At 36.3% G+C, this 20,078-nt stretch overlaps 1 long non-coding RNA gene across 1 annotated transcript in view; it reads left to right on the top strand.

The window, feature by feature from the left end:
* LOC117980715 (uncharacterized) overlaps positions 1 to 20,078 on the top strand; it is a 178,801-nt gene that overhangs the window by 37,733 nt on the left and 120,990 nt on the right. Inside the window, exon 2 of the long non-coding RNA XR_004672193.3 lies at positions 6,758 to 6,844. This is a non-coding gene — a long non-coding RNA (uncharacterized LOC117980715). The remainder of the gene's footprint in view (positions 1 to 6,757; positions 6,845 to 20,078) is intronic.

Consider the following 20,078-nt stretch of genomic DNA (forward strand, 5'->3'; position numbering starts at 1 on the left):
TTATGGGGAAGATGGGCGTTATCCTGCCTCCCACATCCACCATTTCCATGATTACTGCCATTTTCATTCAGATATATACAGCAATTTGATTATTCTCCAATAAAGTCATTAATTTAATAGATATTTATTGATTACTTTGGCTATAAAGATGAGTTAAAATATATATGTTTATATCTAATATAAAATATACAGAGCCAAGCAAACAGTTGTAAAACCATGTGAAAAGTGTCATCTGAAAAGAATTTCAGGGTATTAAGAGATCAGAGAGGAAATAGTGCTCAAGTCATCTCTGAATGAGAATGGAGATTGGAAATTGACCAGAAGGCACCTGGCAGGGGGAGCTTGGAGACAATCTTGAAGAATGTCTGAGAATTTTCCAAATAGACAATAGAGAATAGAAGGGGCTAGATAGAGAGAACAGCATATGTGAAGGCTCTAGACTGTGAGAAAGTATGTGGGCTTTGGGAACTGTGGTTAACTTGGTGTCACTAGAGCGCTGGTGTCCTGTCGCACTTACAGTGATGATGCAACTATTCTGTGTCTGTGCTGTCTGTCACCGTCACCACTGACCACATGTGGCTATTCAGTACTTGAGATGTGGTTAGTTGACAATGGGACTGAATATTTTCTTTTGTTTTATTGTAATTAATTTAAATCTAAATAGCCACATGTGGCTAGTGACTACCATATTGTCAGCACAGCTGTAGGGCATAGGGTACCACTGAGTGGGTGATGGGAGAGATGAAGCTGGAGAGGTGAATGGGGGTTGGATTATGCCAGGCTTTTGTTTGTTTGTTTGTTATGCAGGGAGTTTTGCATTTGTCACCTGGAGATGTGATTTTCAGGCTGTTCCATGGTCATTGGTTCTGTACAGGTTATCCAGGGCTGCTGCTGGGGCTGGCAGTGGGGTGGGAAGGGGTCAGGAAGACTGAGTGGCTGGGTGGAGGTCTGCTCCCCGCTCCCCATAAACCCATCTCATGAGTTCCCTTCAGCTGAGCGGCTCCTATGACATCAGTTTAGTATATTGGGCTTTTGTTGTATCGTATTATTGAGAGAAAATGACTGCGTTGCAGGATGGTGAGAAATAAATGATAGAGATTTGCATTTCTCGTATGTCACTCTGGCTAGAGGTCAGCTCAAGGCCGTGAGGAAGAGACTGGAGAGACAGAGAAAAGAAGTGAGTCTGTCTTAATAGTCCCAACAACAGACCATTGGCTATCCAAATCGTCAGTACACCAGAGAATAGCTTTCAGGTGACCTGCGGACTTTCAACATGAAAAATTCAATCCAGAGTCCTGGGTGGGGCTCACGAGTCTGCATTTTTAACAACTCACCAAGTTATTCTTATGTGCCCTAGAATTGGAAACCCACGTATCTCAAGATTTTTTGCACAAACTGCAGCCTGTAGGATAAGAGAGAAACGTAGATTAGAGTAGAGGTTTTGCGACTCTAAGAACCAAAATGATTTCAGATGCCTGGTCATCCTCAACCTGGTGGACACTCCTTCATTCACTGGAGAAGCAGCAGCAGGGCTTGCTTTGAGTTCAGGGAAGCAAGAAAACAGATCTGATCCTCCTGTGGAGTGTGGAGTAGGGGCACTGCCCTTGATGGTGGGAGTGAAACCAACTTGTTTGCAGGTAAGCACATGAGAGACAGCCCTGGAAGCACTCAGGGGTGATGAACTTGACATGGAAGCAGAAATCCTGCAAAGCCTGGGGTGGAAAGTTGCCAAGGAAGTATGCATCATGATTGTTAATGTGCCTTTGTCTTAGTCCATTCCTGCTGCTATAATAAAATACCTTAGGCTGGGTGCAGTGGCTCATACCTGTAATCCCAGTACACTGGCAGGCCAAGGCAGGTGGAACACCTGAGGCCAGGAGTTTGAGACCAGCCTGGCCAACACGGTGAAACTCTGCCTCTAGTAAAAAAAAAAAAAGAAAAAAATTAGCTGGGCTTGGTGGTGCATACCTGTAATCCCAGCTACTCAGGAGACTGAGGCAAGAGAATTGCTTGAACCCGGGAGGTGGTGGCTGCAATGAGCCGAGATGGCACCACTGCACTCCAGCCTAGGCAACAGAGCGAGATGCTGTCTCAAACAAAAACAAAAACAAACCTCAGACTGGGTAACTTATAATCAATGGAAATTTATTTCTCACAGTTCTGGAGACCGGGAAGTCCAATTTCAAAGTACCAGCAGGTTTGGTGTCTGGTGAGGCTTGTACCTTCTTGCTGTGGTGGAGCCCTCATGACTTAATCACCATCTAAATGCCCCACCTTCTAATATGGTTGCATTGGAGAATAAATTGCAACATGAAATTTGGAGGGACACAAACATTCAAACTATAGCTGACTTCGTCTACATCTCCAGCTGGTGAGGTCTGGAAGAAGTCAGGTTACACACATAGATGAGAAAGCTGAGGGTCAGAGAGTGGAGCTCTGTTGTATGAAAGGAAAATAAAAACCTGGGACCCCAATTCAGTACACCAAGGGGAAAAAATAAGCTGAAAGCTGACTCATGCAAGCACCTGCCATTCCTTTTGTTCCTAAGCAGATAGCTACGATAAAATATTAAATATCTTCACTCTGTGTTTGAGGCAGGAGAATAGGGTCTGGAGGCAGGGAACCTAATGACTTCCTAGACCTAAATCAAGTGGAAATGCTTCAGCTATGACAGGAAATATTCTCTCCATTTATATAGGGCATACACTGAGTAAATGACTTTGTAACTTTACTTCATCCCCTTCATTTCCATAGGGCATATACCAAGTAACGAATAGAAACCTCTAAAGGGTATTTAAACCCCAGAATATTCTGTAACGGGGCTCTTGAGCCCCTATGCTCAGGCCCGCTCCCACACTGTGGAGTGTAGTTTCATTTTCAGTAAATCTCTGCTTTTGTTGCTTCATTCTTTCCTTGCTTTATTTGTGCGTTTTGTCCAATTCTTTGTTCCTGGACACCTTCCACTGGTAACGTGTTCACCTTATCTTGTGTAAAGTGTGGATCCACTGAGGGCAAGACAAATACATAATTGACTATTCCCCTACCTGATCCTTTTATCTTGCAATATATGAGTTCAGTCACATGCCCATACCCTCTCTATTCCTTCTCCAGCTTGCTTTTCCCGGTTAAATTGTTGAAGCCCTTAAAATCATCTTTGGAGAAAGGCACAGACCTGTCTCCTGGGTGCATCCTCAACCTTGGCAAAAAAAACTTCTAAATGGATTGTGACTTGTTTCAGATACTTTTTGGTTTACAGTTGTTATATGTTATCTAAGGTAACTCAGCTCTTTAGCGGAATTCTAACCCAGGTATGCCTAAATTCAAAATGTGAGGTTTTTCTGCATTATAGTGAATGATGGATATCAAGGCTTTTCTGATGACTTTGAAAAATAGTTGGATAGGCCAGGCACAGTGGCTCACACCTGTAGTCCCAGCACTTTGGGAGCCCCAGGCAGGTGGATCACAAGGTCACGAGTTTGAGACCAGCCTGGTCAACATGGTGAAAACCCATCTGTATCAAAAACACAAAAAATTAGCCAGGCATGGTGGTGGGCCTGTTGTCCCAGCTACTTGGGAGGTTGAGGCAGGAGAATCACTTGAACCCGGGAGACGGAGGCTGCACTGAGCCGAGACTGCACCACTGCACTCCATCCAGCCTGGGCGGCAGATGAAAGAGTTAAACTCTGTCTCAAAAAAAAAAAAAAAAAAATAGAGAACAGAACATTCTCCAGTTATGGCCTCATTGTTTTGTTTGTTCTTGGCAAAGTTTCCACTGACATAACTCAGTAAACTTTTACATCTGAGTTCAATGGAATGTTTTCAAATGGTTGTGGACAAGAGGTTCGTTCATTGTTGATGTAGAATTGAGTACAGAATATACTTTGCTTAAATTACTTTCACTCTTTTTTCTCATAATATTCTTGAAAGTCATCTATTAATGCAGTTCTTACATAAAAGGAAGAGATAACTAAAAAGGATATAGAGCCAGGAAGTAAATTGTTTCCCCAAACACTTCAAACAATTTAAATGTTCAAATATAGAGTTATTTGTGAATTTGCAAAGTAGCAAATCAAATGGGTAATTCTCAAAGCCTTGTGTTTGAAGTGATGAGAAGCAAAGCCTTTTCAAGTTTATGTAAATAATTGACCACTTCCTTGAAAAAGTTTTAAGATTTCTCTAGAGACAAGGTGAATCATATCAAGTGGCCTAAATAAACTTTAGTTTTGAATGAGCAAATAGCTCAAGGCAAGGTGGTGGTTTTACTAAAGTAAAAAAAAGAAGAAGTTGTCAAGAATGAAGCTTGCCAAAAAATTTTCAAAAACTAAGATGGCAAGATTTTCTTTGGAGGGTTATGAAATGCTCTGAAGTTAGACAGTCTAGAATTAGATGGTTCAACAATTGAGTGAATTTACTAAAAACACTGAATTTTACACTTTATCAGGGTGAATTTTATGTTATGTTAATTAAATTTCGGTAAAGCACTTATTAAATGAAATTGTAATAAGAGGATGTAAGAAGATTCAGTCACAAAATACACACATATACCACACAAATTTAAAATGCTTTTAGCTAAAATATTAAAAGACAAGCTAGTCACTTTGGAACCCAAATTCATTGTCTGAAAGATTTTTAAAAATCTTAAAGAGAAAGAAATGAAGATAAAGCAATCATGAGTGAAAAAAATAAACAAACTTGGATGATATAACCAGAAATAACACATAAATGAAATAATTTCAGAAGAACAAGATATATGCATTTTAAAAGTAATATGGAAAAGCAAAGGACCCAGAATAATCAAAAGAATCCTTAAAAAGAGGGACAAAATTGGAGGACTCACATTTACTTCAGAACTTACTACAATGTTACAGTAGTCAAGCCAGCATGGTACTGACATAAGGATAGACACATAGATCAATGGAATACAGTCAGAGTCTAGAAGCCAGCCTACATATGCAAGACATTATGGAGGGTCTTCAAAAAATTTAAAAATAGAACTACCATGTGATCCAGCAATCCCACTACCGGGTATATATCTAAAGGAATCGAAATTGGGATTTCAAAGAGCATTTGCACTCCCGTTCATTGCAGCATGAACCTAAGTAACCTAAATATTCATCATGGATGAATGGGTAAAGAAAATGTGTTATATATATACAGTGGAATATTGTTTAGCCTTAATAAAGAAGGAAATCCTGCCATTTGTGACAACATGCATAAGCCTAGAGGACTTTATGCTAAGTGGAACAAGTTAGACACAGGAAGACAAGTACTACTTGATGCCACTTATATAAGGAATCTAAAATAGTTAAACTTGTAGAAGCAGAGAGTAGAATGGTGGTTGTCAGGAGCTGGGGAAAGGGGGATATAGGGAGCTATTAGCCAAAAGTTGCAAAGTTTCAGTTATAAAAGATGAGTAAGTCCTAGAGATCTACTGTATAGCATAATACCTATAGTTAACAAAACTGTATTACATACTTAAAAATTTGCTAAGTGGGTAGATCTTATGTTTTATCACATACTACACACACACACATGCACACACACACATACACAAATAATTATGAATATAGAGGGTAGGAGGAAACTGTTTTGGAGGTGATGGGTATGTTTAGATTGTGGTAATGATTTCACAGATGTATATTTAGCCTCAAACTCATCAAGTTGCATACATTAAATATGTACAGCTTTTTGTATGTCAATCACACCCCAATAAAAGTTTTTTTAAAAATCCTGCACACACACACATATATACATGTGTATACATGTATATAAATATATACATGTGTATACATGTATATAAATATATACATGTGTATACATGTATATAAATATATACATGTGTATACATGTATATAAATATATACATGTATATACATTTATTTTAGATAAGATTGCCAAGACAATTCCAATGGGGAAAAGAAGTCTTTCCAAACATGCTGCTGGGACAACTGGATCTCTACATGCAAAAGGATGAACTTGAACTACTATTTCACACTATATTAAAACAATTATCAATTATTTTGGGACTGAAGGCAATTAAGAAGCAGCAAATGGAAAAAGCTCTCGCTGTCTTCCCCTTTTCTGCCTCAAGGTGGGATATAAATTCTCGTTTACTGGACACAACTCTAGACTCTATTCACCCAGAGAAAGCACCAGAAGAATCTGCAAACAAACGTTACTTCATTAGTTTACCCCCATATATTTATTTTCCCACTGTTTCCTACCCCGAAAGGAAATTGCCTTCCTTTGTCCTGTCATTTCTCTATAAATTTATTGTTCTTTGTTGAAGATGCGATACAAGCCAGAGTTCTAAGCAACTGCTTTGAGTTACTTTTCATTGAGGTTTTTCCTGCATGGTGTTCATTGTATGTGTTAATAAACTTGTTTGTTTTTTTCTTGTTGATCTGCTTTTGTTACAGAGGCTTGTCTCAACTAAGAACTTACACAGGGACAGGTAATCTGTAGCTTCCCTGACAACTGAAATGAAAGAGCTAAAATTACAAAACTCTTAAAAGAAAACATGGGATTTGCTATGGTTTGAATGTCCCACCAAAACTCATGGTCAAATTTAATTGCCATTGGGGTGGTACTAGGAGGTAAGACCTTTAAGAGGTGTAGATCATGAGGGTTCTGCCCTTGTGAATGGATTAATGCTGTTATCAGGGTAGTGGATTAGTTACTGAGGGAGAGGACTCCAGGATAAGTTTGACCTCCATTTTCTCCCTGTCTCATTTGTCACCTGCCTTTCTGCTTTCAGCCGTGGTGTGATGCAACAAGAAAGCCCTCACCAGATGGCTAAGCAGATGCTGGCACCATGCCCTTGGACTTCCCAGCCTCCAAAACTGTGAGCCAAATAATCTTTTGTGTATAAATTATCAAGTCTGTGATATTCTGTTATAGCAGCAGAAAATAGACTAAGACAAGATTAAATCTTTGTGACCTTGGGCTAATCAATGATTTCTTAACTATGACAATCACATATCGGATAAGAGCCTTTAATTCACAATATATAAAGAACTTTTATAACTTAACAATGAAAAGACAACACAATTTTAAAAGGGCAAAGTATTTGAATAGACATTTCTCCAAATAAGTTATATAAATGGCCAATGAGCACGTGGAAAGATGCTCAACATCTGTTTGTCGTTAGGCAAATGCAAATCAAAACCACATTCACTAGGATAGCTACAGTAATTAAAAAAGGAACGATAGTAAGTGGTGAGGATGTGGAGAAATTGGAACCCTCATATATTGTTGGTGGGTATGTAAAATGATGCAACCACCGTGGAAAGCAGCTTGACAGCTCCTCATAAAGTTAAACATGGTGGTACCACAGGACCCAGCAATTCTACTCTTAGCTATATATGTCCAAGAGAGATGGAAATTTAAGTCCACACAAAAATTTAATTTGCCATTTTCATGGCAGCATCATATATAATGGCCAAATATTGGAAACAACCCAAATGTTCATCATCTGATGAATGGATCAACAAAATGAGGTATATCTATACAATGAAATAGGATTTGGCAACAGAAGAAAGAATGGAGTACTGACACAGGCTACATCATGGATGATCCTTGTAAATACTAAATAAAAAAAGCAAGTCATAAAAGATCACATATTGTATGATTCTATTTATGAGAAATGTCTAGAGTAGGCAAATCTACAGAGACAAAAAGTACATTAGTGGGCACCTAGGGCCAAAGAGGGGAGAGAGAATGGGCAGTGATGGCAGCAGGGTGTTTGGAGGAGGGCTGGTGATGAAAATGCTCTAAAGTTATAGAGATGTTTGCACAAATATATTAATATATTTTAAAACATTGGATTGTATATGTTAAATGATTGAATTTTATGGTATGTGACACATGTCAAGAAAGATGTTTTTAAAAATAGTTCAGGAAAATGGATATATATACAAATTATGCAACTAGTTCACTTTCCAGAATCCCATAAATTAAAACTCCTATGACTTGTAAATCTTCTAGATCTTAGACCAGATTATCATAAGCCTATTCTTAACTAGAAATTTCCTGGACACATGCCAAGGAATAAAAACTCTTGGCTGGGTGCGGCGCCTTAGAAACCCTGAGAGACAAGTATTATCTTCTAATCAACAAAACTGGTAGATGATTAAATTATTGGTTCAGAGTACAGGCTTTTTGCTAGACAGAAACATCCAAAACTTAATAAAGGAAATTAAGAACAGAGATTTTTCGTAGTGGAAACCTTGTTAAGATTACCAAGGCTTACAGGAGATAGTACCAGAGCATGCATGTATTTGGCAGCTACTGAGAGTCTGCTATTTGCCAGAAGATATTAGACACTGGAAAGAAATGTTTAAAAGGCTGAGTCCCTGCCCTAAGGGAGCTTATGGTCCAGGGAAGAGACACAAATACGTTTCATATCACATGTTAAGTGCTACGGGGAGGGTATGCAAGGAAACGAAGGGACAGAGAAGAGAGTTGGTCACCCTGGTTGGGAGACCAGAGATGCCTCCTCAGAGGAGTTTCTAGGAGAGGATCAGGGTTGGAGCAGGTGTGGGATTTCAAAGCACAGCCATCTGGAATGTGCACTCAGAAAGAAGAAAACCTCAGGGGACAAGGAGAGCCAGTGTCTGAAAAATGGCGCAAAAGGCTGTTCTCTTCTGTTATGCTATGTTTATGTTTCTTTGAGGAGGGAACTGTGTAAGAGGTAATGTATGGTAATGTATTAGCACTTGAGAAGGAAATGCCTTTGACTCAGTGCAATTTCTTCCCCAGTAAGAATAGTCTCCAAAGACTGCTAAAAATATAGAGGAGAAGCAAAGTGAAGTCTTCGTTTTTTTCTTTTTTCATCTCTTCACAGCAGGTGAATTAAACCAAAATTCATCATCATAGAAGCAGCAGTTCTTTTTTAACCTCACATACAATTTTACATTTTCCTTAAAAACTCTTTATTTCAAATACACACAAATAGAGAGAGGAGTGTGATAAAACCCCATATTCCTGCTGGCTTAGTCTGTTTTGTGTTGCTATAAAGGCATACCTGTGGCTGGGTGGTTTGTAAGGAAAGAGGTTGAGTTAGTTCATGTTCTGCAACCTGTGCAAGAAGCATGGTGCTGGCATCTACTCTGCTTCTGGTGAGGACTTTTGTGCTCCATCAAAACATGGTGCAGAAGGTCAAATGGCAGGCAGGCAGGTGCAAAGATGGATCAAACCTGGGGGGCCTCCTGGCTTTAGAACAACACACTCCCTGGGAACTAATCCATCCCCTCAAAACCAATCCATCTCGGGACAGCATGAGAACTTACTCACTACCCTAAGAACAGCACCAAACCATTCATAACCCATGACCTGAACTCCTCCCACTGCACCCCACATCCCAACATCACCACACTGGGGATCAAATTTCAACATAATAATTGAATACAAGTCATATTCAATCCATAGCAGCAGCCATCCAGATTTTAAAATAATCAACATTTTGCCCACTTGAATCACCTGTTTGCACCCCTTTTTTGTTGAAGAATTTTAAAGCAAATTCCAGGCAAAATGGCACTTACCACCTAGTATTTCAATGTGTCCCTAAAAGAGGGAAATATAACCAGTTACCACTATCACACCTAAATTCATAACAATAATTAATTAATATCTAATTCCCAGTCCATCCATAGTCAAAGTTCATTGACTGTTTAATAAACTTGTTTTTTTTTTTGGACGGAGTTTTGCTCTTGTTGCCCAGGCTGGAGTGTAATGGCGTGATCTTGGCTCGCTGCAACCTCTGCCTCCCAGGTTCAAGTGATTCTCCTGTCTCAGCCTCCTGAGTAGCTGGGATTACAGGCGCCTGCCACCACGCCTGGCTAATTTTTGTATTTTTAGTAGAGACGGGGTTTCATCATATTGGTCTGGCTGGTCTCGAACTCCTGACCTTAGGTGATCCTCCCACCTCAGCCTCCCAAAGTGCTGGGATTACAGACGTGAGCTACTGTGCCTGGCCAATAAATGTCTTTTTAAGATGATTTTTTTTTTCCAAATCAAGATCCAAACGAGACTCACATGTTACATTCAGTTGTCACACTCCCTTGTCTTCTTACATCTGTAGCAAGCCCCTCTCCCCTCTTCTTTTCCCTTCCCATTGACTTAACTGAAAAAACCTGGTGTAATTGTCCCATAGAACAATGTGCATAGAATATACATTGTTCCACATTCTAGGTTTGCCTGATTACTTCCTCATGGTGACAGTATCATTCAACTAGCTCTTCTTCTTTGTATTTTTAGTAGAGACGCGGTTTCACCATGTTGGCCAGATGGTCTCGATCTCTTGACCTCGTGATCCACCCGCCTCAGCCTCCCAAAGTGCTGGGATTACAGGCATGAGCCACCACGCCTGGCCGAAATGTATTCCTTAAGTAATAAGATTTGAAAGTTGAAATTACTCCTTGATTCATTGGCTACAGAATGGATGTTGTGTTGAATAACATTCATCTCATTGTACATCTCTGTCAGAGCTCTTGAGTGACTAGATGCACTGTCAGTGAGTTATAATATTTGGAAAGAAATCTTTTTTTTCCTGAGCATTAAGTCTCAATAGCGGACTTAAAATATTCAGCAATCCATGCTATACACAGATGTGCTGTCATCCAGGTTTTGTTGTTCCACTTAAAGAGTGCAGGCAGAGCAGATTTAGCATAATTCTTCCTAGAGTTTTCAAAATGGCAAATGAGCATTCGCTACAATGTTAGGTCACTAGCTGCAATAGCCCCAATCAAAAGAGTCAGCTATTGCTTGAAGCTTTGAAGCCATGCACTGACTTTTCTTCTCCAGCTATGAAAGTTCTGAAGAGCATCTTCTTCTAATATAAGACTGCTTTTTGTCCACAGACAATATGTTTCTTTCGCCCTCTTCATCAGTGATCTTAGCTGGCTTTTCTGGATAACGCTGCAGCTTCTCCATCAGCACTTGCTGCCTCACCTCGTACTTTTATGTTATGGAGATGGCTTCCTTCCTTAAGCTTCATGAGCCGACCTCTGTTAGCTCCAACTTTTCTTCTGCAGCTTACTCATCTCTCTCAGCCTTCGTAGAATTGAAGAAAGTTAGGGCCTTGCTCTGGATTAGGCTTTTGCTTAAGGGAATGTTGTGCCTGGCTTGATCTTCTATTAAGTCCACTCAAACTTTTTCCATACCAGCAATAGGGCTGTTTTACTCAGCGTTTGTGTGTCCACCTCAGTAGCACTTACTTTCCTTCAAGAACTTTTCCTTTGCATTCACAAGTTGGCTGTTTGCTGCAAAGGTCAAGTTTGGTACAAAAGAAAAGTTCTTGGAAATTAAAAGTGCTACTCTGCTACCTTGGTTTTCAACACGCCTTCCATGCTTAATGTAATCATTTCTAGAATTGGATTTAAAGTGAGAGATGTGTGACTTTTATTTTCACTTGAACACATAGAGACCATTGTGGAGTTACTAATTGACCTAATTTCAATATTATTGTATCTCAGGGAATAGGGAGACCTGAGAAGCAGGAGAGAGATGAGGAATGGCTGGTTGGTAGAGCAGTCATGGTAAAACATACATTTATTGATTAAGTTCATCATCTTGTATGAACGTGGTTCATGGCACCCCCCAAAAACTACAATAATAGCATCAAAGATCACTGATCACAGATCACCATAATAGATAAAATATGAAAAAGTTTGAAATATTGTGATAATTGCCAAAATGTGACACAGAGACATGAAATGAGCACCTGTTGTGGAAAATTGGCACCTATAGACTTGCTTAACACACAGTTGCCACAAAACCTCAATTTGTAAAAAACGTCTGCATCTGCATAGCATCATAAAGTAAAGTGCAATAAAATAAAATATGCCTTTATTCAATGTTTTTCAACCAGTTGTAGTCATTACTGTTTTCACATCCTCAGATGTCACATTTGACAACGGAAAACCTTCAAGTGGATCTGTGTGTTCTGCTGGTATTTTCCTTGCTTTCTGGCATAAGCATGTCATAGAACCCCAAATTCAGGCTCGTGTACCCAGCATGCAGCTGAGGCCAAACACTGACACAAAGGTGCTTGGAGATAGAGAAGGGTTTATCTGATTTGCCCAAAATGAGGTGGGAGGGCAAAAATCTCTCCAATCTACCTTAACAAAAAGAAGAGGCGGGGAGTTTTTATTTGGCTGGAGAGTAAAGGATGGGGAGTTACAGGAAATCTAGGAAAAAAAAGTCTATTTCTTCAGTCTGAGATAACACCTTGAGCAACCAGACTTCTTGGCATCAGCAGCTGGTCACGACATCCCTCTAGGCATTCATTCTTTCTGCAAACTTTTTTTGTGACACTGGAGTTATCTCCTGCTGCTTGGCACAGGAACGGTACATCTATAGTTTATAATTACATTGTGGGAACAAGGAATTTTGGGCAAAAAGCAAGTGGTTAACATTTGCAAGCAAGCAAGGGCCTAATCAGAATTCTCATTATTTCAGATACTAAAAAATGCTGGGGTGCTGAAATCTCCAGTGGCCCAATTGCAAGCTGTCCCAGGCTTAAAATCAGCTTTGCCCTAGACTTAAAATCAGCTATTTCTCTGGGGAGCCCTAATTCTTTTCAATGAGAAGTGAGTTTAGAGACATAATCTAGGTGATATGGGTGCTCATTGCTATTGGGCTGTCAGTGCTTCTAAACATTTCAGTCAACAGAGCTAAGAAATACATGTTTTTTAAATAAAAAAATGTTTTCAGAGTTTATAGTAATTTCTTTCTTGTTTCTAGTGGGGTTGGACATAGTAATATTTTTAATTCAGATTAACAATATAAGGTTTCTACTTAACTTCTTTAATTTTTTTTCTTGTCTTCCTTTTCTCTTACACAGAAAATCTTGATTCCTACCAACATTAATATAGTTACCTATTTGCTTTGTCCTATAATGTGTATAAACTAGTTAAAAAATATAAAATCCAAATGAAAATTACTCAGTGAAGTTAAAACAATGTTACAGTTCTTTTTGTCATTAATCCTACTAAGACTTTATAGCTAACATAAAGGTAACCAGATATAATTCTTTCTTCTGTAAGGTCATGTTACCACCTTCATGATATTCCATTAATGTGTTAATTTCAGTTTATTTTTATGTTGGGAATTGATTGTTTTCTTTTTAGATTAATTTTATTTTTTGAAAATGTAAAACAGGCACATAGAAGGGAACAACACACACTGGGGCCTATCAGAGGGGGGAAGGTGGGAGGAGGGAGAGAATCAGGAAACTAATGGGTACTAGGCTTAATACCTGGATGATGAAATAATCTGTCCAACAAAACCCCATAACACAAGTTTACCTATATAACAAACCTGCACATGTACCCCTGAGCTTAAAAATAAAAGTTAAAAAAGAAAATATAGAACATTTGTAAGATTCCAAATGTAAAAGGTTTATATGATTCTGAAGTCGTATGTAACACACCATTCAGAAAAGTCTTGCTTCCATCACTAACCCTTCCCCCATTCTCTCTCTCCCCGTGCATGTAATCACTTTCAAATACATTTAATTTAAATTTCCAGTATCTCATTTTGAAAATATAAACATGTATGTGTGTACTTATGCATATTCTTAAATGGAAAAAACAAGATAAGTTTTGTGCATGCTATAATGCTAACTTTCATGTAAGAAAAGAGGAAAATACTATATCTTCTATGCCCAAAATGAATAATGCTAGTCATTTTTCAGTTCCCTAAATCAGCAATGATGAGGGTTGCAATAGAAGGTGAAGCAATTAAATTGAAGTAACTGTTGGTAATTCAAACAAAAGATTCATCTTGCATTAATTACCTGAACTATTTGAATTTGTGTTGTAATCTGTATTTCTATTTGTTTTCTGCTCCTAAAATTGAGTTTCTATTTACCATAAGCAATACTATATTTACTTTACATGTCTTTATAATGCTTGAGTTATTTCAGACAAATTTACTTTCTCTTTGCCTCAGTTTCCAAATGTTGGATTGGACAAGAGGTGACCTTTTAAGTCGTCTTTCAGCTTTAGCATTGTTCTAAGCGAGCTGTCTTCACACTTGTAATAGCTGCCATCATCCACTAGATGTCAATGCAACATAGCAACCTATTTTGGGCATTTAAGCCTCTGTATCCTAGGTTTAAAACCAGGAGAAAATTAGAAAATTTTATTGATCTGTTATTTATTTTTGTTAAAAGTACAGTACTCTCTTAAAAAAGACAATACGTAATCCTGTTCTACCTAAAAGAATATAAACTACTCCAATAGAATTAATATTTTCACAGGTATCATTTTTCCAGTGCTTAAGTTGAAAAATTCAGTTTTCAAATCAACATGTATAGACTATTCCCTATAAAAGTAGTGGAATACAGAATTGAAAAAAATTTTTTAGTCATTGTATAACATTGTAAGATTTGGCATATTTAGGAGAAAAGAACGAAATTTGTTCAATATAATCCCAGATAATGGTGATCGTTGTCAAAATGGTATGATGTTTAGAGCTAAATTGTTTCTTTAGTGTGAAATTATTTATTACATTATTAATTTAATAATCTTCTTGACAGATTTTTAAGTCTCTCATGAAAAATTCAGAATTATTCTGCAAAGAAAAATGACATTATTTCTCCTCCTTGAAAAAAAGAGATGAAATAAATTTTAATACAGAATGATGTTATGTTTAAATCGTAACATTGGAAAAAGTGGTTTATTTTTTCATTAAAACTTTAAATGTATCAGGGAGAGGAAATTGCTGGTGTTGCAAGGTTGTCAGTTTTTAAAAATTCTACCTTTTGCTTATGTTCCATTATAAATAATATGCTTAACATGTTTGGATTTCAAGGGCATTTTTTTCTCTCTCTCTCTCTTTTTCTCTCTCTCAGCCTATAATTTTTCCTATCCAGGGATTGTGAAACCTAGGAAATGCCCAACAGTAAAAGGAATAATGCGAGTCATTTCTCAGTTCCCTAAATCAGCAATGATCAGGGTTGCAATAGAAGGTGAGGCAAATAAATTGAGATAACTGTTGATAATTCAAATAAAAGATTCATCTTACATTAATTACCTGAACTATTTGAGTTTATGTTGTAATCTCAAATGTAAACTGCTGATAAGAAAGTTTTCAATGTCGAATTATTTACTTTCATTAAAGTCAGAATAGTAATCTATACTCAGTAAGATTAGTTTCTATCTGCTTCAACAAATAGAAGTCTATATTTTTCATTTTTTCTTTGTGAAATCATTGCTAAAACATCCACCAATTTAACAAAATGACATGTTCTACTCTAGAATTGCATTGTTGCTTGAACGTTAGTGCATAGACATGGCTTTTACCTAGCAATAATGTTGTAGAACGCTTTATCCTTCCTTAAGGAAGAAATAATACACAACACTCCTGGGAATTTTGCATCATTTTCTGGCAATTAGCTTGTATGGGGTTTCTAGGAGGTCACAAAAAGATTCAGAGGTGTAAGCTTTTTCTTAAAAGCATGTGATCTCTATATGGTTTTCTTTTAAATTTATCTTTGATGCACTTTGAAGAAGCTAAAGGTATGATACTGACAACCTCCAGCACTAATACAGGAAAGAAACATATTCTTTAGTGATTTCCTTCTTTGGGGAAAGACTTTGCATCATCATCAACGTTGAGGTTTGCAGGAGAAAGCCACCTTAGTGGCAGGCCTTCCAGAAGGTGGAAGTGGAGAGAGGGTGGCCGAGCTGGGTAGAGACCGTTCCAGGGCGGGTCGCCAGGGTCTCCGTGCAGGAGCCAAGCTGTTGCCTAATAAAATTTTGTTTAAAACGAAAATTACAGTAAAGCCCCAGAGTAGTACCAATTCTACATGAAATGACAGTGGTGTTTGCATTTATACCCTACTTGTCTGCAAAGAATTTGAGGTATTGGGACCTGTGCAGTGGCTCACGCCTGTAATCCCAGCACTTTGGGAGGCTGAGGTGGGCAGATCAAGAGGTCAAGAGATCAAGACCATCCTGGCCAACATGGTGAAATCCCGTCTCTACTAAAAATACAAAAATTAGCCGGGTGTGGTGGCACATGCCTGTAGTCCCAGCTACTTGGGAGGCTGAGGCAGGAGAATCGCTTGAACCCGGGAGGCAGAGGTTGCAGTGAGCAGAGATCGTGCCATTGCATTCCAGCCTGGGGACAGCTCCAGACTCCGTCTCAAAAATAAATAAATAATTAATTAATTAAAAAAAGAATTTGAGGTATCAAAAGATGAAGAAAAATGAACCGTGGGAAGGAAGTCAATAGACAGGGAAGTATGACATCAGTATTAAGCTTTATGAAAACTCTTTTAATACAAGGAGGAAAAGTAATAGCTATCCATTTGGCAGCCTCAGCTACCAAATTACCTTAGGACAAAGAATTAATGTAAACATATGGGAGAATGCTATTTAAACCTGATTTGATGTAACTATTTACCTTGATATTATATTTATACCTATGTATATATATAATAGCAAAATGTCTATATCAATGTCTATATAAATTTATCCTTTATCTAGCTGTATCAACTTGTTATCACAATAATTTAGAAGTTGTCATATCTTTTTTACAAATGAAAAGAAATTTTATAATTATGAAAGGAATACATATTTGTTTCAGAACATTTGGAAAATAAACAAATAAAAATTAAATTTAAGCCTATCAGCATTTTGGGTTATTCCCATTTGTTTAATGTTTATTTATTTTAATAATTATGCAAATATAAGTTTGACTCTTGAATTTTCATTTAACATTATATCATGACAAATTTCCAAGTGATTAAATATGCTTTGGAAGCATCTTTGTAGTGACTGTGTAATATTCAGTCAAACATATAAATCATAAATAATTTATTTGACTATTTACCTACCACTGGATATTTTGATTATTGCAGAAGTTTCACTACTATAAATAATACTGAAGCAAACATCTTTGCATATACATCTGTCAACCTATGTCTAATTATGGTATTTCTTTAGAAGCAGAATTACTTAAGAACTATGAAATTTTTGAGATAATTGTCAATTTCCTTTCCTAAAATTAAGATCAATTTACAGTCTTACAAATAACAGATAAGTGCCTGTTTTAGTTGAGAATTAACAATTAAAGCATATTTTGCCAATTATACAGATTATAAATCATACCTTATTGTGTTTTTATTGCATTTTTCTTTATTAGTGAGTTTGGTCATTTAAAAATACATTTATTGCGGCCGGGCATGGTGGCTCATGCCTGTAATCCCAGCACTTTGGGAGGCCGAGGTGGGCGGATTGCCTGAGGTTAGGAGTCCCAGACCATCCTGGCCAACATGGTGAAACCCCTTCTCTACCAAAAATACAAAATCAACCAGGTGTGGTGGCAGATGCCTGTAATCCCAGCTACTCGGGAGGCTGAGGCAGGGGAATTGCTTGAACCAGGGAGGTGGAGGTTGCAGTGAGCCAAGATCACACCACTGCACTCCAGCCTGGGTGACAGAGTTAGACTCCATCTCAAAAAATATATATATAGCAATTAACATTTTCCCATTTAGAGCTTTTTATTATAAATTAAGAATGCAACCTCTTGTCAAAATTATTTCTATCCAATTAAAGATTTACTTTTACATTTTATTATTTTGTGCTTTTTTAAATGTACAGAAGTTTTGATTTTATTACATCATGTAATCTCTTTCATTGCCTTTATCTTAGAAATGTCTTACCTTCATATCAGTTAAAAATACACATCTGTTTCATGCAGTATTTTAGAATTTCATTGTTTATGCTAAAGTCTTTAATAAATCCTTTAGTACAGTATAAGTTGAATGCTTATCTTAATTATTCTTGAAATAGATAATTTTTTAAAGTTTTGTTGAATAAGTAAATCATCTTTTTTCATTTCTTTATGACTTGTTTTTACAATATACCAGTTTCTTATATTGTAGGATTTTTTTCAAACTGTTTTGTTCCATCAATCTATCTTTTAATTTTTTCATTAATACCGTACAATTTATATTGTAATAGTTAACATTTTTAAACACATCATTCCTTTCTTGGTTAGTTTCAAGTATTACTGAGCTATTCTTCCTTGTTAATTCTTCTAGAATCATTTTGGGAAGTGTCTCTCATCTCAGATAAAATCTCATTGCCATGTTATTTTTATTTGTTCTTCATTAACACATGAGAATTAATTTAGGAGGAATTACAGTCATGCATTGTTCTAGCCAGGAAATTTTAAACTTACCTTTTATTATTCCTCTCTAAAAGTGTATAGTTTTCTAGAAATAAGATCTGCTCCATATCTTATAGGGTTATTTCTAGGTAGTTTATGTCATCCCATGGCTACTGGATTTTGTATGTTTGTTTTGTATCTATTCACCCCAGTGAACTCTAAGGTTGTTAATTAATTTGGGGGGATGATCTTGGATATAAAGTACCATATGCAAATAATGAGAATTGCTGATATAAATTATTAAGGCCTGTTGAAGGTAGATTTTGATAATACACTCAAAACATAATTTAGATTTCTCACTAAAAAGGAATACCGACTAGTTTTTTATTTATGAATTTACATTTTATTGTTAGATCTAAGAATTAATAAAGTGATTTTATTCTTATATAAAATACTTTTATTTTAATATCATTAAAGTAGAATAAGAAATCTGAAATTTTTAAACAGTAAAATATACCTACATATGTTTTTGATGTCGTAGTACCCAAAGCACTAGAAATAAAATGTTATATCTAACAAAATAACATTGAAATTACACATAAATCACATTTGTATTCTGCATTATCATGATCGTCCATAAATAAAATACAAATTAGTTCTGCATTTAGTTAAAAAAAAAGAAAAGATCTTTGCTAACTAGATAATATTTTTAAGAAACAATTTTTCTTCATTTGAAATCTTTGGCAACATAGCCCAGATATTTTACTTTGGCAGAAAGGTTCTTAATAGTGTTAACATGAACTTAACACTGCACCAGTACAGACATTGCTATTACATTTTGAACTAAAATAATATAATTAAAAAACACTATCTGAAATAAAACAAATCACCTCTGCTTACAGTGTAGTTATGTTTACTTTAGAAGTGTGTGGGGAAAATGCATGCTAATAAATTTACAATTGAAATGAAATATGTTTCTGACTTGTTATAAATTTGCTTTAAAAATAGTAGTTTGATATATCTAATCATAGAACATTTACTAGCTATATTTCAATTTTTCTTTTAATATATTCATAATTAGAATTTGTAGTATTATGCAAAATTGATATTTTCTGACAAAAATTATAAAATGCTGAGTTTTGCATTTAATTAATATTATCCTAAGGACAAATAATGAAATTCATTGACTGAGAATAAATTTGCTAAGCTCTTAAAAAACGAACAACATTCAGGGAGATTATTAAATAAATCCATGCAAAAGAATATACATTAGGAAATCAATCATTTTATATCATTTCTTGAAGAACTACATGAGACAGAGATCTCCAATAACATAATAAAAATAATTTTTTCATAGATATATTTATGCTTGAATAAATTGAAATTGATTCATGGATATAATTTAACAATTAAGATGTCTGTATCCTTCAACGATGTGAAAATGATAAAGCTTTATTCTTCTCATTGCTTCACCTTTAAACTTTATGTAGCAAAAATGTTTTTATGCACATTATCATCATATTTTTCATCTTAAAAAGTGTCAGTAAAATGCAATGTTGTTTACTTAAAACATAATAGAAAATATTTTTATGTTGGTGTATTGTCTGGTGCAAAATATATTTTTTAATATTTCTGGTAAAGTATTTTAAGGGATTTCCAATCTTTTGATCATTGGGGTTTTGGTCACTAATATCACTGCTAATTCACTAGGGCTAATACTTTTAAAAAACAAAACTGCATTTGTCATCCTATAAATAAAACAAAGCTATGAGCTTATTTGCACAAAGACACAGAGCCAATTAATTTGACTTCAGTTTGGAGACACTTCACAAAACTGTACATCTCATAGATAAAACCATACTGGTGTTATATTTTATACTAATTAGTTTTAGCAATCATTAACAACATATAGTAGGTAATTAAGTGATTTTCATTTTGGATAGCAACTACATGGT

This window comes from Pan paniscus, chromosome 5, assembly GCF_029289425.2.
Source record: "Pan paniscus chromosome 5, NHGRI_mPanPan1-v2.0_pri, whole genome shotgun sequence".
Classification (NCBI taxonomy): Eukaryota; Metazoa; Chordata; class Mammalia; order Primates; family Hominidae; genus Pan; species Pan paniscus.